Source organism: Dermacentor variabilis, chromosome 7 (assembly GCF_050947875.1).
Source record: "Dermacentor variabilis isolate Ectoservices chromosome 7, ASM5094787v1, whole genome shotgun sequence".
NCBI classification, from domain to species: Eukaryota; Metazoa; Arthropoda; class Arachnida; order Ixodida; family Ixodidae; genus Dermacentor; species Dermacentor variabilis.
The window spans coordinates 52,828,176-52,850,647 of NC_134574.1; the positions used below are offsets into that span (position 1 = coordinate 52,828,176).

Genomic DNA, 22,472 nt, shown 5'->3' on the forward strand with positions numbered 1-22,472 from the left:
TGCTTTTCGCAACCGAAACCGAAACTCTATTTACTCTGCAGGTGGCGTACTTTTGCAAAGGGTCTATTCCTCCGCCCTTTCTACTACCCTGCACTCTGTTGCAGTATTCTCATGCATAATCAGTAATACAGGGTGGTTGTTCCATGTCCCTAAGATGTCTTTACAAACCCATAAACCATTAAGTTCTCCTGCCTTAGTTGCTCTTTGATTTCTTCCCATTTTAGCCTATTTCTGCCACGTTGCATGTTAATAAGCCCAATGTCTGACTTAATTTGGCTCTGGTGCTTACTTCTGTTGCCTCTCCTACACTACCGATGCTTGCTTGTTTGTAGCTCCTGCCTCAAATCGTCCACGCCTACACTGTTTCCTTCAGGGCTCTGGGCCCCCCTAAAGAAGCTGTTGCCCGGCAACCCATCCTGCCCCCTATCCTTTTTTGCCAGTGGCACCACTGTTGTGACTGTCATCCTGAACAAAAGGCCGGGAGCCAGCTTCGTACTTGTTCCTGTTGATCTCCATCACGCTGTACCCGAGTCGTCAGCTCAGACTCCTAATGACCCAATTAGCCTCAACCACCCTCGTTTCTATCTGGTCAGTCTGGCCCTGGACCTCGGGGATAGTGCATATGGTCACATGCACCCTCTCGGAGGTCTCTCTAAGCTTACGCAGCCCACTCTCAATGTGCCTCTCAAGGTCCTGGCTTCTCCCCTTAAGCACGTCATGGAGCCCAGCATGCATAATGATCAGGCTGTTGCCCTCTGTGCTGTCCCCTACCACTTCCTGCGCCTTGGTCATCGCTTCCACCATGGCCTTCCCCGTTTGCGCCTCCACCTGCACTCGCCCCATCCTACTTCACTCTCGCCATCACGCCTTCTTCAGCCCTCCCGACGTTGGAGTCCCCTATCACCAGGACCCTTGTGCATGCCAACCATTCGCCGCCAGCCTGGGTCCGTTGCCCGTCTCCTCCCGCCCGCTGGCGCCCCTGTGGCTGCAGCGTCGCCTCACTCGGGGCGTGTTGCCTTGCTTCACTATAACTATGCCGATTCACCGGCGGTGAGCCGACGATCGCTTGATCCGATGACCGACTAACTCTGTCGTGCGCGCCTCCTCGCAGCGCGCAACAGAAAGGGGTCAGGTGGCGCTCAGCAGTTTGAGAACTGGAAAGAATTTGAGAGCATTAGGTTTGTCTATTATGTAGCAATAAAATAAACATGGTGGCCTTGACATATTTCCTGCCTTTCAGCACTCTCAGCACATGCAAGCATGGCCTTTGAGATTGGCGCACGCTAAACGGAGGCGCCATCGTTGGCGGTGTGATTTGAACACTCCCTGGTGACACCCTATCCTATATGCCTCGCATGCCTCTGAACTACCTAATTAATGGAAGTACGACCAAATATGTCTGAATTAACGGGAGTTTCGTGCCATAGGGTTATGTAGATGTTTGACGGGACCAGACGGCACGTCCAAATTAACGGGGGCCGAATTAATGAGGTTTTACTGTATATGCTGGAAGTATTTTCCAGAAAGAGTCGAGCACCCTCCTCCTACCAAGTTTGTTTGCAAATTTTACAACTAGATAACAAGCTTTATTGCAACTTTCGGGCTGAGTGTTTAATTTTCAGAGGAGAGTAAAGTAAGCAAGAGCGAATCTTGATGGATGACCCGCTTTTCACATCAATGATCATCAGTTGGGACAAAACTAAGGTGTAACGGTGCAGCCCTGAGACAGGACAATAGTCATTGCAGAGGAAAAGCTCAGTGTCTCTTCAATAAAAAAAAGGGCTAGTGTTACATCCTTTATTGCCGGAGGCAGGGTACAGACTGGCGGGAAACTGCCGTCACGTGAAACATGGTAACACAGGGTTGCTTAGCCCTAAGTTTGTCCCGCTATAACACTCCTCCCCCCTACGTCATGAAGTCCTTCAGATACGCAGGACGGCTGCGTTGGCGCTGTGGTCGCTGGACTTGAAGGGATGCGCTCACTTTACTGTCCTCACCACAGGAACCAGGTTCGGTACTGGTTGTTGCAGCCTCCTCTCGTATTTCTCTTTGGTCCCGTCTTCCAGAGTCCTCTGGGCTTGAAGGAATGCCAATTTCGGAACACTCTGCCGGGGAAGCAACCAACGGTTCCTCCTCTTCACACGTTCCAGAAGTGGAACTCGTCGCCAATTATGTTACATCCTTTATTGCCGGAGGCTGGGTACAGACTGGCGGGAAACCGCTGTCACGTGACACATGGTAACACAGGGTTGCTTAGCCCTAAGATTGTCCCGCTATAACAGCTAGTAAATTCTGCAACTCGATCGGGTGTATGCTTATTATTTTTTTATTTCTTTCGCATTCACAGTATTTTGCATCAGGAGTTCATCCTGAATGGCCAGATAAAAATAGCGAGTTTTACTGCCACTTTTCACATCATTTGAGAAGTACGTTGAGTGAAAATGGCCGGATCTGGGACACACAGGGAGCTGGATGCTGCACAACAACAATGCACACTGTCACAGAGAGCAATGCAAAAGTGAGTTTTCTGCCAGAAACATTGTTCTTCTTGCACATTTACCCTACTAATCATATTTGGCTTCTGCTTATTTCACTCTTCTCACAATTAAAATTTGGCTCAAAGGTTGCCATTTTGACAAGATTGCTTTAATCAAGCTCAAATCGCAGAAAGGTGCTTGGCTCGTTTGGGAAGAAGACGTCCATGCCATATTCGCAAAGTGGCAGGAGTAATCGGTCACTGGGCAAGGGAACTATTTCAGAGTTGAAAGTGTTTGAATGCACATAAATAACTTTGTTCAAAACATAGCCATTCTCGACACCTTTTGATTCTACCTCATATATATTCAACATCTGTTTGTAAAGTTGTAAGACATTTTATTTTATTCTGTAGAAGTAATTTCCTGAAGCATCTGTTTCCAAGTATGTGTGTTTCCATCTTTTGGAACTAAAATGTGTTTTTTGGATTAATTGCTGTGGTAGCCGGTAGATAGCATTATGTGGCATAAAAATCCATTGCAATTAGTCGGCACATACCACTGTGAGTGACTGAAAAGATGGACATCGCTCTGGAACATGTAAACATGGAGTTCTCAGTGAAGCTTGGCAAAACAGTGGGGCCTGTACGAGCTTTTTCGTGACACTTACGGCAACAAGATGTTATCATGAACAAGAGTGTTCAAATGGGAAAACTGGTTTGCCTTGGAAGAAGTGTCGGCAGAAGACTACACAGGATTGAGGCAACCTCTAACCTCGCAGAATGATGACACGGCTTGTATCAGAGAAATTGTTCAGCAAAACCTCGCTGTTACAGCACGCATGCTGTCAGATGCCTTCGACACCAGCAAGACATGTCACCAAATTTTATGTTAGAACTTGGGAAAACAAAAGCTGAATGCCAGACTAGTACCACACTTCCTCAAGGCCAGGATACATGGAGCGTTATTCTCGACGAATTTCGCATAGCAGAAAATGCCACGGCGGCGTGACGCCCGACTTCCACTGGCTGGGGATACGTGGAGCGAAAAAGTGGTGGGTGCCGCCTCAGTGTGGCCAGACAAGGCAAAACTGCTTTAGTCAATATGAAATGCACAAATACCGTATTTACTCGAATTCAATTCGTATGGTTCGATTCGATTTGGCTTGCACCGGCTGCACTAGTTCTGAAAAGTGTTGCACCGGTGCCAGTCGGTGCTGAGAGTATGCAGCGCCGGTTCAGGTAGTTCAGGTGCAGCCACAGCCAAAACGAAGACGCAAGTGCAGGCCTGAAGCCTGTGGCGCATATAGTGCCTGTAGGTCTAGCAGGTCTCTTTTAGTTCTGTGTCTACGTTTGCAACATGCGCGGTGTGTGTCGCAAGTGTTGCTAGTCAAAAAACGACCGTGATGGTACTGGCACTCTTCGAAGCTGCCATGGAACTGCTAGGCCCTGACAGCGACGAGGAGTTCGACGACGTCTGCATTGCGGTCGCCTGCGCGTTGGTGTTTTGAAGATGCCAATCGTGTGTCTGGCTACGAGGAAGTTGTGAACAGGTATCACGATTACGAGTTCAAAAGGCTGTTCAGGCTATCCAGGGAAATGTTCTATTGGGTCAGGGGCAGATTCAGGGTTTCGGCTTCCTATCCGAGTGCAGTTCAAGGCCGTAAACAAATATCTGCAAAAAAAAAAAAAAAACATGCCTCATAGCATTGATGCACATCGGGTCACAAATGTCGATGTACGCCATAGGCGACAAGTTCGATGTTAGTGAGTAATCCGTGCACACTTGCGTGACATGGGTCATTTATTACCTGCACGCTATTAGTGGTGAAGTAATATGCTGGTCCAGTAGCGTGGAAGTGAACCGCATCAAAGCCGGTTTACTCGCCAAGAGCGGTGGCAAGGGCCCGACTGTATAGGCGGGTCGCATATCCAGTTCCTAACCCCCAGCGAATCGGCAGTCTTATTTTAATCATGAGAAGTGGCCGTCCATCATCCTCCAAGTAATATGTGACGACAGGAACAAGTTCCTGAATGTTTTCATTGGCTTTCCGGAATCTGTGCACGACGCCCACGTATTAAGCGAAAGCCCATTTTTCGAACGTGCAGCTTTGGAATGCGGCGAGAACTACATTCTTGGGGACAGTGCGTACCCCTTGATGCCTTGGTTAATGACAGCTTTCAGGGACAATGAGGGCTCTTTTTTATCATGGAAAAGAAACTTCAATAGACGACAGTTAACGAAGAGTGTCAATTTCAAACACTTTTAGTATGCTTAAGCAGCGCTTCAGGAGATTGTATAATGTGAACGCCAAAAGTGTTGCGCAAAGCTGCTATATTCTCATGGCCGCATGTGTGTTACACAACCTATGCAACGACGAGAGAGACTTCCTTCTGGAGATGACATCATTGCCACAGAAAGATGTGGGCAATGACGACTCTGAAGGGGACTTCGACTACAGCCGGTCTCTCCGAGAGTTTATTGCCAAAGAACAGTGCTATATTTATATCTCAAGCTCTGCGACGGGTCTTGTTAGGTGTGTTTTTCTCAATATAGTGCCCCAATATGAGCAATGTCTTTGCAATGAAAGTTGAGCATGTAGTGCTGTTGTAACACAACTTTATTGTTGACCAGATGTACCTTGCTGCTTAGCAAATAAATCTGATAGGCGGTCAAACCGAACCATGCGTTCTTCATGCCACTTGGCCTTGGCCTCTTCCCATTTCTTTCGAGCTTCAAATTGCTCTGCTCTCGCCACCTCTTTTTTTTTTTTTTTTTGCCACACCAATTTTTTCCAAAGGTTCTAAGAGGGGAGCAAGCTTAGACCGGCTGTTCCGCTTCCTCTTTGGTGCTCTGTCACCCTCAGTTGGCGCTGGTAGGTTCTCAGGCGACACAACTGTCGTGCTTCCCCTGCTCAAAATGTACAGAAATAGATGCCACATCACTTCCACAGTTTTGCGCTAACTATATGTAAATCTCTCTCACCCTGAGTTTCCACTTGGCAGGATTGTTGCCCCGGGCTTCAACAGCAATGTGGGGTTCACACTGTGTTGTTTTTCGAGTATGTCAGCCAGCTCTCTGTGCGATGCACAAATTATTAAATCACTGGACAGGCCAAGAAAGAATTGCAACTTACTGCTCGTGTTCACAGCTGACATGGTTGTGGCCAGACGAACTGTTCTTTTTTTTATCTTTTGTATGCACGGTTCAACAATTTCCATTTATTTTGTACTTGATTGACTGGCAGTGAGGTTGCAGCTGAACTCCTCGCTTACAAGTTCCGCAAGTTCTAGTCACAAAAGTTTTCGCATTCTAAACACAAAGAGAAAGCATAGCTTAGAGCAAAACACAGGCTTAAACTTTTTCGCAGTAGCACTGGCCATGTTTTGCATGCAAGGGTGCACAGTATTTTAGTATTTTTATGCGTGAAGTTTGCTGCTACCAGGTATTCTATAATCAGAATATTTGCATTTCGGCTGCCACATACTGCAAGCACTCAGTGTGGGATGAAAGTATACTAAGCTGTAGGGAACATATCGTAGCGTAATGGAAAACACTGCAGCAACATCGACTCTAGAAATTCGAGAAACTATGGCCGGTGTCACTGTACACTACATAAGTACATTTCTCTCTTGCACAAGCTGTTATTTTGAACACGAATTATATCGTACCTTGAGTCTCTTCTTTTTCCAACTAAGTCCATCTCCAAATACTCGGAGATGAACTTTGTTTTCCGACTACCCCAGTGTTCTGCGTCTTCAGCGGATGCTTCAGAAAGATGGGCTAGCGGGCGCCTATGATCACTTTCGGCGGCAGAAGCAGGCGTCGTAGGCTGCGCTGGAGGGGGCAAGTCCTCCATCGTTGGCTGCGAACTGCAAAGTGACACATTTCCCGTCTGCAAAGGCAAAGACCAGCATTTGAAATGTCTAAGCAGCACATCACGACATCCCAGAATTACAAGTGGTAACGAAACAAGCGACAATCGCAGTCTAGTGCTAATAAGACTCCATCTGACAGCTAACTACATGTTTCTCATCACCATGCAGCTAGCTTCACTTACCTGATGCCTGGTATACATAACCATCCGAGGTCTCCATGGCTGAACCATCCTGGTTGCGAAGCAGGTTAACTTCTTTCTCGACATCCTGGAGAACGAGCTTCAGTGTCGTCTGCTCAGGGATGGGTGGAACGTAGCACGCCATGCCTGCACTTTCTCGGCACCTCTCCTCGAGCTAGCGCACGGCGGCCGAGAGCCAGTGCAGAACTAGGCCTGCAGCTTGACAAAACGAGGAAAAAAGTGCAGAGGGCGCGCGCGGCACCGGAAAAGCGATGACGACGATGCTGCACCCTCTGAACTGGTGCAGCCGGTGCTGCCAAATCGAAGAGACCTTATAGATTTGCTGGAGTGGAGGCCGCCTATACCAGCATACGCGCAGAGGTGAAGCCAGAGGTGCAGCCATCTTGCCATGGGCAAGAAAGGCTGTCCAGCGCACTGGTAGCTTCTTTCAGCCGTTGTATTTGCAGATCTGGAGCGAATTTATGAGCGACTTTTGGAGGGGGCGATAGACTGTCTTATTTGCGCAATGCATTTCTTACTTTCTATGTTAGAATATGTGTGCTTTTCTGTTGTTTTTAGACAAAATTCCTCGCTGAGAGGGGGTGACTATATTAGATTATGTGCATTTTCCTGTAGTTCTTTGACAAAATTTCTCGCTTAATGGGGGTGGCCGCTCCCTTGCTAAATCCTATCCTCCACAGTCATGGTTTTACACTGTCAAGGGAGACACTGTAAACAAGATGTGGCGACATTAAAGCTTCACCAGAAAAGGCGCGAGAAAAAACATTCACCTCAGAATCATAGTGCAAAGCAGTCAAGGACGAAAAAGACAAATGCACACGCAACGCCCTGCTTGTCTCACTTAAGTCTCTTTTGCGGCTATGATTTTAACTTACAAGCCCAGTTTTGTACACTTGTGAGAAAATGTAGTTTATTTCAGCTCTCTCTAGCGTGTGCAGCACTACTGAATATGCCATTCGTTCTCATTGGTTCTTGAATATTATTAGGCTTGAAAGAACGGGCTTGACTTTTTCTGCACACATTGCTTGGTTTTTTTCATTGATCATGTGGTGTAGCCTGATATTAATGTACAATTCCACTACCTTCTTGCACAGGTTGTAGATGTGGTTGTCCAGGGCATCGCAGTCAAGGATGTGATTATCTAGCGCAGAGAACCACTTCTTATGTGAAGCCTGGCTCACCACTTCCAATACTAAATGTTTTGACTTCGAGTGGATTGCCTTGAAGTTCCTGCATTCAGCCTGAAGCTGGCACAGCCCTTTTTCTGCCGCTATGCAAATCGATAGCACGTCCTGTGATGGTGAAACAAGCCCGCCGCGGCTTTTTTGTCTCACAAGAGATGGTTGTTTTTCTGTCTGGAGGGCCATCACACACTCTCCACAACAAGACCCTGCCGCAACCTTTCTGGAAACAAAGTCAGCAATATATGGCACTACTGAATTTGTAAACACTGAGAGACTTTCAGGAAAGTCTATGCGGCGCGTGTAATCATGGTCTTCCGGCTGAATAACCGACGATCTCTCCACAGTGATGGCTTGGTCGGCACTTTCCTGAGCGATGACTGACCCGCTAAGGATGGAGACAGTCTTGCATACAATTGCCAGAAGTTGAAGTTTGCACTTCCGTTTGCACAAGAAGGCGCTTATACAAGGCCATAAACTGAGGTGCAGTCGGGTTGTTGTTGTTGAAGCCTCCTTGACCTCGCACACAACCAAAAAATGTCTCAATATGGTCTTGGCTCATCTTATGCGTCAAGATGTAGTTTAGAGGCCGCTGGTTCACGAGCTGTTCAAATATATTTCCAGCACTTTCCATGCAAACAAGAAAACTAATGAATGCTGTTTTCCTTGAGCCGACCAGTTGGACCCTTCAGTGACGTTATGTATGTCTGAGTCCTGGAGAAGAATGACTTCCAGCAAGCCTCATTCTGCTTCCGCATTGGCGCCTTAAATGATTTGGCGACAGGCTTTCGGGAGTTTAGAATATCGAACAGCTGATCGAAAATCCTGATAAACCTTGCAGTAGCTCGTGCTCCCTTGAATTGTGGCAATTTCAGCACGTCCTCGCAAAAGTCTAAGGCATCAGCTACTGATGTGCTCAGTACCTGCACAGCAAGCCGTACCTTCATTTTTTGTTTGTCCCACTGAACATGGGCATTGGTCAACTTATTACCAAGCCACAGCCCTTCCTCGCGCTGCAAGACATCAAGCGCCTTTATGTACGCCCACTTCACGAAGTTGCCGTCATTATCAACCAAGTGACCTGCGGTTGCTAACGAGTTGAGGATCAGTTTCACCATGTGAAAGGCGTCTAAAATAATGTGCACACTTTTGGACAAGTCACTTGGGCTCTTGAAACTTGCTGAAAAAGGCCCAGAGCTATGCTGCAGCTCTGCACCTAGACATTTAGCCACGGTAAAATTGGAGGCAGCACCGTCGAATGTCGGACTACTTCAATTCCAATGGATGCCAACCTATCAATGCATTGCCCAGTAAGCTCAGCCCTCTCTGCTCCCGTGAGGGAGTCAATAAAAAAGTAACCAACAGGACACTTCAGCCGCATGTTCAATCCAACTAGCATATATACACATGCGTTTTTAGCCTCAGGAAGGCTGTCGTCTTGTACGCCTGTCCGAAAGTCCACATAGCCGACAAGCTCAACATATTTCCTGATTGCCATGTCGTCCACTATCAGAGCACAGAACAGCTTTTCACCCCGACTTTTGGCAAGCTTTTCTAAAAGGAGAACGCCTCAGCCGTGAAACCTGGGTTTCCATCAACAGATCTGTACCACTGGCTGCTGGTAGGGCGTCGTTGAATTTCGACCGGACATATTCGTAGGCAGCTGGGGAGTAGAAGTGGAGAGTTAGGGCGAAAACACATAGTTCCGAGGGTACTGCCCTCCTTTTTTTGTCTTTGTCCTGCAGAGCAGCTGTTCAATATCAGGAGAGAAAGTTGCATCCAAGACTTGAAAGCCCTCCTCGGACAATAGCTTCTGTTCTTTGATTGATTTCATTATTTCTTGGGCTGTCTCTATCCTCTTCGTCAGCCGTCGTTTGCTCTGCTGCAGAGTTTTCACCTGCTTCTGTAGATGAGCCAGTTTTTCATCAGATGAATGCAGCGGTTGTTTGTACTCTTGCTTTGTAGGTGAATGTGACACTGCCTCTTCCATGTCATTGATGTCGTCAATGTTTGCAGCGGCCTCTGAGCCTCTGGGTTTCGGCAGTGGTCGCTTCCTTTTCACCTGCAATAAAAAATTGCAAGCTCATGGTTTAAAGTATTCGTTTGTGCACACTGAAATCGCATGAAGCAAGACCAAAAGAAATACAGCCGTTTGAGTGTGGGCTGAAAAGCAAACGTGACAGCTGAACGAAAATAACAAATGCCATTACTGCAAACCCTGTTCATAATCATTCTTTTTTATCAAGTTGATTTATGCGGGCTAATGTTTACACCTGAGCTGCAAACTGCATTTTTCATTGTCGGAGCATAAGCAATATAGCGAATGGCGGATAACTATCCGCAAATTTTAACGCAAAACGCTTGAAACGTTCATGCCTGTGGTTCACGTTTTCAATAAAGATGGGCCCTTGCACAGTAACTTTAAAGCTGCGCGATTAAGCAAAAAATGTGATTCAAAAGAAAAACCGAAACATGCGCACGGTATATTTTGCATGCCTCCCATTGAGTTGTACACACATCCGGCATAAATAACTAAGGAATGCAATTTACAGGGGGTACTTACCGGTTTTCGTAGGTGTTGCGGAAACAAGGGAAATGCAGTCTGTAGGCTTCTCGGTCTCAGTCGCGTCGTTTGCTCAGTGCTATCGAAGCACTCCAGGGCGAAATGCTCGGAGCACAAGTGGTCTCAGTCTTTTGTTTTCCAGTGTTCTCTTCGAACAACTTGCTTCCACGAGCTTCGCAACTCATTTTTTTTTTGGAAACCTGTCAACTGAACCGTGAATCTCAATCCATGTGCGCAGAGTACAAGGTGAAGCACAGCAACAATAGCACGCATTGTTTGAATTAGTTTTAGTGTACTTACAAGTGGAATGTAGTTCCTGAACCCTTCTTCACTCTGTAAGCGTATCCATAGGCAACGCACGACACCACAATTTTCACTGCCGATGCCTCCTCGGATGTGAAAGCAAGCGAACAAGCGGCCACACCGACCGTGCCATGCGAACCCGACGGTGCCGACGGACTTTCTGCCTATGGTAAGATGGCGGCGTAAGATGGCGGGTGCCCTAGTGGGCACCCCTGCCACTCCAACAATTCTATTTATAACTGTTTTAGGCTTGTAGCGCAGCTCAGAAAGAGCAAAAAAGGAAGGAGGTAGGAGTAATCAAAGGTTTCGTCCAGACAGCAAAATTTTCATTGTTATAATTGGTTTTTCTCCCCATAGACCTAATGCATAAAATGACTCTCATGTCGACCCATCGTTATAACCGATATATCGTTATATGTGGTATCGTTATAAGTGGACGGCACTGTATTTACAGTGCCATCATCCAAGTAGGTAAAGTCAGCAGCTGCTGTCACATTGCAGCTGATTTGGCCTGCAAAATAAAGATCAATTGAGTAAGTTTTGTTTTTGTTGTGTTCCGCACTTTAATGAAATGAAGTAACTTCAGTCTTCATCAACAAAATTTTAGCCCGTGCCAAAATTTTAATTGACGAGTGAAAGAAAAATTGCTTTCTAGATAGAAATGCTAGAAGGTGCACGCCTACTGGCATTTCCATCCAGCAAGCAGTTTGCAGCTTTTATTGGTCCATTTGTGCACTCGAAAAAGCTGTACATCTATACGTGTTGCATCTTCACTTGATGAGCACAGAAAATTGTGCTCCTGGTTTTGCTTTGAGTGCTGTCAACAATTTTACAAATAAGTACATAGCAATGTAAGGTGGCTGCTCACCACAAGAGAATATTGTCAAGAGTGGTGCTACACACCGGTAATTAGAGAAGACGAGCCCACGGCAAGACAAACATTTATTGAGGCGAACTTGTGCCCCGCATAACCAAAAGCAACTAGCCCAATAGCAGCAACATGTGCGAGCATGGACAGCCATCGACAAAGAACGAGCATCCCCTATCTGCGGGCAGTATTTAAAGGCTGTGACGGAACATGCGTAGAACTATCGCGAGAGATAGCGCGAGTTACCTGCCTGATACGATAGGCCCATTGTAGATACGAAGCTATCGCGGTAGGTTTGTGCGAGTGCTCCCACGCGTTAATATCCATCATTCGAACGCCACCGGCACAGATGCAAAGCCCGAAAATCACTTGACCGTGCTCCCCTCCAAAAAAACATTGTCCCGATGTTGAAAATAAGCACTTAGGTAAATAAATACAGAGCACTAGAGTTTGTTGTGAACGCAAAGTTAGTAAAGAAAAAAAAGAACTATGCTAGAAGTTTTCTAACGTTCATAATACAGCTTCATGCACACAACATGAACAATTTCAGGCCATGCGCATCGTCACTGAGAGTTCGTCAACCCGTCAGGAATGACCTCATAGTTCAAATGCACCCACACGGCGGAAAATTTTGTATGGGCCAAAATATGAAATATGAAAAATATGAAAAATAAAAAATCTGGCGGCTTCTTCAGCGGTGGCTCTTGAGAGTGCACACGTTTCTGCGTAGTGCGTCAAGTAATCCGTCGCAACAATAACCCATTTGTTCCCAGCGGTGGAAGTCGGTAAAGGCCCAAGAAAGTCCAATCCAACTTGCTGGAACGGTCTTGTCGAGGGTTCCATCGGTTGCAGGAATCCGGCAGGTTTCGTTGGGGGAGTCTTTCGGCGTTCACACTCTCTGCACGTATGGACGTAGTGGTTGACTTCTTCGGCAATACACGACCAGTAATAACATTCTCGAATCTGCGTGAGTGTTCGTGCAGAGCCGAGGTGTCCGGATGTTGCTTCATCATGAGACGCCAGCAAAATTTATGGACGTAACGACGATGGTACAACAAGAAGGTAGGCCTTCTTCGTAGGATCGAAGTTCTTTTCGGCTAGAACACCATTTCTTAAGCAGACTGCGGACACACTGGGCTTGAAGATTTGTGGTACGCTGTCACTTCGTCCTTCAAGATACTCAATGAGGCCACTAAGTTCAGGGTCGGCCCGCTGTTGTGTGGCGAAATCGGAGGTGGTAACAATGCCCAGAAAAGTTGAGTCGTCGTCTGTACACAGTGGTGGTTGCTCGACGGGGGCTCGGGACAGACAGCCTGCGTCTGAATGCTTTTTTCCGTTCTTGTAGACTACGAAGATATCGAACTCCTGCAGCCGCAAACTCCATCTTGCGAGGCGTCCGGACGGGTCCTTCAGGTTTGCTAGCCAGCACAAAGCATGGTGATCGGTAACGACAGTAAAAGGTCGACCGTATACATATGGGCGAAATTTTGATGTTGCCTACACTATTGCCAAACATTCTTTTACCGTTGTGGAATAGTTTGACTCTGCCTTCAATAAAGAACGACTGGCATAGGCGATGACATATTCTCGTCCGTTCTGTCTCTGAACAAGAACGGTGCCGAGGCCGTAACTGCTGGCGTTGGTGTAGATTTCAGTTTTCGCGTTGTCGTTGAAGTGCGCCAAAATAGGTGGCGATTGGAGACTGTGCTGGACCTCTCGAAACACTTCCTCTTGTGGTGCATGCTATACAAATGCGACGTCCTCTTTCGTCAGGTGTCAGAGGCTCTGCGGTCCGCGAGAAGTCTTTGCCGAAACGTCTGTAGTAGGTGCAGAGTCCGAGAAACTTTCTGACGCTTTTCTTTTCATGGGGCTGTGGGAAGTGTCGCACGGTAGCAGTCTTCTCTGGGTCTGGTAAGACGCCTGCAGAGTTGACAACGTTGGATTTTAAAGCCCAACCATAGTACCTCGAGAATTTTAAAGTGAAAGCTTTACTGGCCGCGAACTTGCGATTTCGCCATAGCGGTGCTCCGATGCGGCACATGACGTCACAATGCGTGCCTCGCTGCGGATATTTCTCTCTCCCTCGCTCCATAGTCACTACTGCGCATGCGCCACTAGTAGCACCGAGCCACAGGTGTTCCGCCGCTGCGCAGCGTCGCACCTTTCCGCCGACGCCATTTCGTATGACGTTGCACCGCGTTCCTCGTCGTTGCACTTGTCGAACGAAGTTACCTGGTGTGGCGAATCGTCATTCACTTTCCTTTTCTTTCTCAGGATTTCTCCACTGGACGTCTTCGACTTTTTTTTCTGGGGTAGCTTTTTGGACAGATAAGACGGTGTGTTCGAAAACAACATTGGCACTGCATCATCGCTGAGTCAAATGCAATTTGCAAAGCACCGAAGTTCTCTCCAAGGGCTTGTCGGCGCTGGGAATCGCACTTCGGAACCTCTCTTCGTCATCTGCCACTGAAAAAAAAACGGGTGCTTTGTTTCCTTTCTTTCTTGAAAAAACGTAGCCCATCGCGCACCCGGGGGCTAAGCGACGAGTCTGGCGGATGAAACAAAACACAATTTGCAGGCCTACAAACAAGATGGGAAGCAGCAAAACGACAGATTTCACCAACCAACTTCACACGTTCGCTGGCCTTTGGCGCCCACACTACGGGAGTACATGCATCTGAGAACTTGCGCGCCACCTGGTGCTGTCGTGAACTACTGCCTGCACCGAGTGCCCTGCTGGCCGCAAAGCTCCCACCTCCCCTTCTAGTCATCATCACTCAACTGCTCTGCCTGTATCATTGGTTGCATTTTTCTCTGGATGCTTGTTCCGCTTCAGTTGTCCCCTGCAAGGCACATGTTCCGCACTTTAGGAGAGTTGTGAGAGGTTCACAATACAACGTCAGCATACTTAGGCTGCAGGTATACTTTGGCCGAAGTAAACAGACTGTTGTGAGCGGTAAGAAGCGATATGTATTCGTCACATTTTTGACCGAGACCTTGCCCGTTGGTACTTTGCCCTGTTATGCGAGCTTCATTGATTTGCATTTGCCACTGGATCAGTGGCGTGTTACGCATGAGGGTTTGCATGCATGCAATTGATCGGACTGAGGGAGCAGAGTCATCCTTGCAGGCCAAACGCGGTCGAGCTTATTGGCTCAGATGACGCTGACTCCCGCAAGAAACGGTGAGTTGCATTTGCTAGGGGTGTACTATGCTGTTCTCTCGTGAAACGCGGTGCATTATTTTATCTGTTCCAAAGAAAAGCAGCAGCGAGAGAAAGTGCGAACGGTAAACAGATTTTGTTCCAGCTTTAGGAGTTTGAGACCCGGCTTTGAACACACTGCGTACTGCGAACATGAACAAACAGCAGGTTATTGGACGCGTACGATCTTATTACAAAAAATTATGGGGTTTTACATGCCAAAACCACAATGTCATTATGAGGCAATCTGAAGTCGAGGAATCCGGAATAATTTGGGCCACCTGGAGTTCTTTAACCTCCAGCTAAACCCAAGTACACAGGTGCTTTCGTATTTCGCCCCTGTCGAAACGCAGCCGCCGGGGTCGGTATTCGATACCGCGATTTCGTTCTTAGCTGCCAAACACCATGGCCACTAAGCACCCACATGGCGGGTAAAACATAACATGTGTTAGCGAACGAAAGAGACAGATGCACTCCAACTCAAGCTAAACATTGCTTTATCCCTCACACGAGAACTGACCACTTTACAAAACAGTTTTTAAGCCTCCCTTTATAAGTGAAGGATATGTGTGCTTAGCTTCTGAAATGACAACAGACATTACTGTGAAATTTACTGCTACATGAACCCCTGTGCACACTTACCACAAAAGCAGTCAGCAGTGTAGCAATGCCGCACACCTTTCGGAGAGGCCTGCAACATTTGCCTTCAACTTCCGACACGCTTGCGAGGCTTTCTCACTGATGCGGCTCGCCGAACGGACACGCATAGTGCAACACTGCAATTTGATGCCACAATCCAGAAACTTGAGTGCGGCATTGAGCAAAAGTGCCACGGTGGTAGCCATGTTTTTGTTTATTTTAAAAGCTTCAAATGGTTTCAAATGTGTATCGAAAAAAAATATCAAAGGAGTATTAAAATCTACTGTGGACATTTTTATCATGTGTTGGGCCACCACAACGAATTTAATCACGTTGTGGCATGCTCCCTCCTATTATTTCCTTCCTCCATAGTTTTACACGTTCAAAAACAGCCTCTGCAGTTTTTTGGCGGACTTGTGTGGAGTTGCAACCTTCCGAGTGTAATCCGACAGACAAGGCTGTCTCGAACGATGAACAAGATGGCAACGTCAACTCTCCATTTAGCGTGCACAGCAAACGATGAAGGGGGGGAGGGGGCTCCGCGAACCGGAAAACGTAATTCAGTTACGTGCGCTCACTCCGTGAATAGGCTCATGTGGTAGGATCTTCTTTTGGTGCGCATTTTCTGTGTGAATTGTGAGTAGATAGAAACAAGCGGGGCTGCATATTGAAGAAAAAGCGTGGCTCTTTCAAATAAAGTTTGTTGTCTGTCTGTGTCTGTCTTTCGAATGAGACCAAATGGCTGCTGTGTCGAGCATAGTACAGCAGCAGCGTGGAGCTGAGAAAGCCCATTTTTTGCACTTGCATTGGTAAAAATTCAGCTTTATGATGTAATATAACATGCTATCACGGCTAAAATATTCAGCTTTATGATGTGATATAACATGCTATCACGGCTAAAATACTGATCTAGGATGCATGAAAATGGGCGAGGTTATGCATCAACAGCGGCAGAATCCAAGAATAGCATTTTCGAAAAACATATTTTTTTCGCGATTTTTGGTCTCAAAGAACCGCTTCCCCCATTTAGTGAGCAGCTGCGGTCGTCTTGGTGCTATTATGGTAAATGTGACAGCGCTGTGGTGACAGGAACTACTACGGAAGGCGGCGCAATGTGAACTGGTGAGGCAAGCAGACTACTGCAGGTGGCGGTGCCAGGTGCGCTGACGACTTTCTGATCATTGTAAGCTGTCATCGTTCTTTAGCACCTTAACCATCTGCGCTGAACCATTATGAAGTGTGATCAACCGTGCTCCAGCGGCGGTGCTGACTGTATCTTGAAAGCGATTTGCGATGCCGACGGAGAGTGCCAACTGCTGATAGTTTGGCACGCTGTGTTCTCGCCACTTACTTAGAGTTGAAGACGTCTGGGCCCATATCTTGAAACTAATCTGCAAAACGGGCAGAGTGCGGCATGTGCTGAGAGCTCCGTGAGCGCTGTGTTTCTGCCGCTTTGCAGGTGTTGAAGCGACAAGGGAAAGTCGCTCGCTGCTGCGGGCTCTATCTTGAAAGGGATAGTCTTACATGGCGGACGGACAATTTTTCTAATTTGGTGAGCATAGAAATGCTTATGCGTTTAAAAAGGGTGAAGAAAGAGAAGAAAAGGTGAAAGGGAACACTGAAAAAAAAGGGGGAGTGGAGAGATGGACCACTGTCACAGTAGCAAAGAGTCCGAAGTTTGTGGTGGCTGCTGTCTGGTGGCTGGTTCTTGGCGTCTAGTCACGGCCATTTTCCAGTGTTTCCTGGCGTCGCTTCCTCACTGCAATTGTCGCTGACTGTAACTGCCCTAAGGCTTCATCAAAGCCGAGTGCTTCGGCAGCTTCTCTGTACCTTTTGCTTGCCCCTCGCACTTCTCTAACAAAATCATGTGTAACATCAAAGCTACATGGGTAACTACATAAGTGTGTGGCATATGAAACAATGTTCCTTATACCATTTACGGTCTGAATAATCAATCGAGACTTGCATTAAGTTGCCGACGGTTGACACTAAACCCCCTTTCTACGTCTGCATTTCTGTGTGGAACTCAATGCTACAATTCCACAAGCTTGCTCAACAGAGGGTACTTTGCCCCATTGTCGGGCTTCTCATCAAAAGTGGTCTGCCAGTGCATTTCAACAGAAATGGATGCATCTGATTCAATGTGCTGCAGCCGGAGGAGATTGTATTCGTCCATCAAAGCAGAGACATTGCGCGGCTGTATATTTTGTGAAAGCCCCAAAGCTAGTTGTCTTAAAGCATTGCATGAGGATTCCTTTTCCCTGCACTCTGGCTTCAGGAAGCGTAGACTGTTCAGCAATAAATTATGGAATGGCAGTTGTGACATGAGGTACTCTGTACACTTGATCTAAAATTTTCTGGCACTCAGCCTAAATGCACTTCTGTCCCTGCTTTCCAAGATGGTGTTTGCCACTCAGTGTCCTCTCCAGTCTCCACTTTAACTTTCCAGTTTGCAGGAGACTCGGTCCGCAATAGCGGCAGCTCCGTGCCTTTACAACTATAGGACTCTTTAGTCGTGAAACATCCGCACAGCTTAAAAACTATAGCCACCGTTTCACCATGAAGCAGATTAGCCAAAGGTTTGCTTTTTTGAAACAGACAAAAAGATCAGTAAATATATCTGCAGCATTCTTTATGAACAGGAATTTTCCATAAGAAGTTCTGTCTGAAAACGCTTTCCGCAGGCATTGACGCAGTTGTCCTCCCAAACGACAGACTGAATCAGACATGACAACATTTATGATGGCTGAAATCTGCTCAGTGAGGTGATCTACTGCAGGCCCCAACATCAGCCACCTGGAGCTCAAATGACGCAAGAAAAGATTGCTTGGCAGTCGAAGCACTTCTTGCTGGGCCTTAATCGAAGCACTTTGTACAGCACTTTTGAAAAAGTAATGTACATCCACGACTGCTGCTTCAACATGTGAACTAAAAGTGTCTATGCCACGACTGAATGCATTGTGAACTTTGTGGAGGCAATATTTGCCTACATCTATGAGGTTTGGGGGCAGTTCCTTCAGTTTCTTTTTCACAGTTTTCATTGCATTACGCCCGTCACTAAAGAAACAAATGAAGTTTCTTCTGTAGAAGATCCTGTGTTGCCTTTCTTTTGTTACTCCGAAGGATATCGGGCATATACAGTCAAACCCGGCTACATCGAACTCGCAAAAAAACACCGATCAGTTCGATATAGAGCATAGATGTCATAAAAGCACATACCATTTTTAAAATCACTTTATTGATCAAACTAGCTTAGTTTCACACAAAATAGTCCTGCATTTTCTTCTGCTTAGGCAATTTCGCTGCGTGCGACGCACATACTTTTCCACTTTGTTTAAGGAGTCGGAGCAGCTGAGGCCGCAACCTTCCACATTCGCGCAAAAGCACCGGACTAGTGCGAGCGCACCAATCACTTCGAAGGATGTGGGCCAAGGATGGTCATTGCTTTCCTCATTGTGCATGGCACGATTTCGGCAATGTAGTCTTCGTTTCAGGGCTCTCCCGTGGTCGCGACACCATCATTTGCGCTCACAAACTTGTCCACTGTTGATTCGTCAACAGCTTCTGGAAATTCTGACAGCTCGCTCTAAGTTTCGGCAACACTGGCAATGGCTGCGTCGCATTCATCAGAATTCAGTCATCACCGAGCATGCGGAAGTCGTTACGGCTGAAGCTATTTCGGATTAACCACTCGTACACGGCCATGCGTACACGTCGGGCGCCACGGGCATTGGGTCGTGAGTTAGGCCGCTTTAGCCTTAATCTCCCCCTTCAAGATCGTGCCGAGAGTGCACCTCGGAATCTTGTACGTTGCGGGGACATCCAACTTCTCACCGCGTTCGACGCGATTTATGATTGAGCTTCACGACGAAAGGCGAATTCTGCCACTTCATCACTGTAACACTGCGAAAGAAGGCCCACAAGGCGCACACAATGAACCAGAAAAGCAGCGAGACAACTCTCACTTTCGCCACCTCGCACGACGAGGGCACAAGCGCCTCTGATTGGCTGTCTGAGCAAGCGCTGCGGGCGGGCCAGGATAATTTTTGCAGACGGGTGTCGGCGGCTCCAAGGTAGCACGGTCACGTAGGGAGAGCAGTTGGATGGAGCTGCGCTGCCGGGTTTTCCTGCAACTGCGAGGGAAAGCCAACTTCCGGGGGCACTTTCTGCCACTTGACATTCGATATATTGGGAGTCGCTACTAGTTTCGTTCAATGTAAGCGTAATTTTTGCTATATATACTCATTGTAACTATACCGTGTCCAGAAGTTGTTTGATATATAGAATATTTCGATGTAAACGGGTTCGATATAGCTGGGTTCGACTGTATTAGCCTAACCTGAAAGAACGAAGATGTTCCACAGCTACATGTTTTGCAGAAGGACTTGTTGTGATAGTGGGTGTTTGCTTATCAACATAATGTAGCACGAAGGCATGATTGCACAGATGGGACAGATATTGTAATGCATGAAAAGTACCTCATCATCACATCTAGTTGCTCCGGCAATTGAGTAGAAAACATTTGGTTTGTTTAGTTTGTAGCAGCATCGACGTCAAAGAAGATGAGGAGTACGGCAGCTGGCTAGGGACAGGCCATTGCCTAAGAAGCGAAGCAGGCGCTTGGCTCAGATCACCCATGGCCCGCGCGAGGCCACTGGGAGATGGATCTGCCGATGCGAATGACCATCACTAGTGGTTCCGAAGTAGTTGCTCAAAGTCTTCCTGCAAGGAAGCTTTTGAAGTGTTTCACCGTGAATGTGTTCATATGCCTTTGCCGAGAGTTGCCTTAAAACTACACAACGTCGGGTTGTCTCCTCACACCAGCTTGGCCTCTTCTTCCTGAAGTTCTGGATTTGATCAATCAAGAATCAGGCTGCAGGTACCTTTTCTTCCGCCCTTTCCTTGATGTAAGCAACATCCGCTACTAGGGCATCTTCGTGTAGAGTTTTCAATTCTATTTTGTACTTGTCGACGGTCTGTTGCAGTAGAAGCAACTGGCTCCTCAAGCCCTTTTCTTTCCTTATCCACTTCGCTCTCTCAGTAACAAGCATGCTTGAAGTTGACTTGTTTACCTGGACGCTTTGATCGCATGAGTTAGTTGCCGTTGATGTGTCCATGGAGCAGCGATCAGATGTATCCTTTACTGATGAAGTAGGCACTGCTGCTGGCAGCAACTGTTGCATCGCTGTGCTGCTAGCGGAGTCATTTTGCACCATTGTAGCACTCACTCTTTTGTCGATGCTTGCAGTGTTTCGCGCCGGCGTTGATTTTGGCTGGAGATGGGACAGGTATTCTTCAGAAGCAGATGGCACAGCCCCTTTCTCTAGACATCGTCACTTGCCTTCTATGAAGCCCTCTTCTTTTAAATGTCGACTGCACAATTTGGTGTAGCATGAGGTAGTATTCGGCGGCCAATTGCCTCGTCGTATTGCGGCAAGCTATCGTGCTCATGCGTCCGCGTCAGCGGGTATTTCTTGAAAGGGCAGCAGTTTTTTTTTCTCATCCGATTTACATAATGGAATGCAACAGTAGGCCATCGTAAGGCATGCTACGCACATACTTGTCAGAAGCCATCCCACACAGTGAAGTGGAGCACGGCTGAACGCAACTGAGGCATACAATAAAGAAGACTGAGGCTCACAACCAATGCGGCTACACAGAGACGGAACGGCGGCAGCAGCAGCCTGGACTCTGTTTGCCCAGCGCCCCTAGCGGCGGCGGCGAGAACTAGCGTTCGACAGCCGCCGAAGGTGGTGTGCCCGGCACAGATTTTTATAGAAGAGGCACTGGCGAAGTGTGCAATTGAGGATTGATGTTTCTCGCAATAGTTAGGTGCATGGATGTTTCGACCTCGAGAAATTAGTTTCGTTTTCGGAATGTGAAATATGCATTTGGCACAACTGGTGCAGCTATCATATCACTGCGGGTGTCCCACTGTACACTTTTGATCACACTTATGGTACACATAGTTTTTTGTTGACTGGCGGTGAACGTCCAATGTGTAGTAGATGTGGGGAGACACTCGGTGTTCAGCATGTCTTCCTGGAATGTCACGAAACACAAGTCTAAAGGAAAAGACACTTCCCCCTACTATAAATTCAGTGTATACCACTTCAGCTGGCACTATTTCTAGGCAGAGAACCATTATTTGATGTGCAATCTATTTTAGCCTTTTTAAACAAAGTTGACACGCTCCACGTTTTCTGTCCAAGAAATTCGTAACACGACCTCTTGCGAGAGGCTACGGTTACGATGTCAACCTTTCTTTAGCACATGTCTCCGGGCCCTTGTACTTAAGGGACTTGCTGAGGCTGTTGTGCTACTCGTCATCAACAATCACCTGTCCATTTTTATGCATATAACGCTATTACACCCTTGTTGCATGTCCTATACTTATAGCATACCCCACTTCAGGTATTCTCATATTTTTATTCCTTATATATTTTAAGCAATTTACAGCCCTCAGTTTTAGGCCTCTATACAGCCATGTCACATGAGCCATTAGTCCATTGGGTACTCATCATCACTGCCTTGGTGCTGTTTGGCCACACTTGGCCCTTGTGCCATTAAGCACTACATGTCATCATATACGTCTCTTCCTTCAGTGAAGGCGGGCAGTATGCACAGCAAACTACTGTGCGGTAAGATGACCTTGACAAAAAGCGCCTCAAGATCTTGGTGTTCCAGTTCTAGCCAACGGTGTACCTTTGTTGACGACAGGAAAGCCCTCAAGACACCACCACCCCAGCCACACCTGTCCTTTCGGAGCACTATGTGTGTGAGCTTGTGTTGAAAAGTTTGCCGTTTGCGCTTGCGTCAAGCCAGTCTCTTTAAAGGGAAGCTGAAATGGTTTTCAATTTCTATGAATTGCTGGGATTGGGAAGAACAGACCTAATAATTTACGGTTCCGAAATTTTTTTTTCGTTTTGTTAATATAACGGGCGGAAATCGCTTTCTAAATCACCCGCGCGGACACGCCCCCATCGCTTCCCGGAGCACCGGGTGAGGACGTTGGCAGAGGAGAGAACCGGCGAGAGTGACGTCATGGGCGGAGACCGAGCCAACCGAGCTGCGGACCGGCGTGCTGACATGTGCTGGCATGCCTCTTTCCGTCCTGCGCTTTACTGAACGACGCTACGAGAGATCTGCCGCCGCCGCCGCTCA

The 22,472-nt window shown here is 47.2% G+C and overlaps 1 protein-coding gene and 1 pseudogene across 5 annotated transcripts in view; one reads left to right on the plus strand and one right to left on the minus strand.

Moving 5' to 3' along the window:
* Positions 1-22,472, plus strand: part of LOC142587437 (uncharacterized) — a 249,503-nt gene that overhangs the window by 47,535 nt on the left and 179,496 nt on the right. Inside the window, exon 5 of one of the 5 annotated variants that reach the window (XM_075698454.1) lies at positions 7,647-8,396. The exons of the other annotated variants lie outside the window; for them this stretch is intronic. The gene's annotated coding sequence lies outside the window, so the exon portion shown is untranslated. Of the gene's footprint in view, positions 1-7,646; positions 8,397-22,472 lie in introns of those variants that run through there. 5 annotated transcript variants of the gene reach the window in all.
* LOC142588631 (uncharacterized) lies at positions 356-6,676 on the minus strand (annotated as a pseudogene).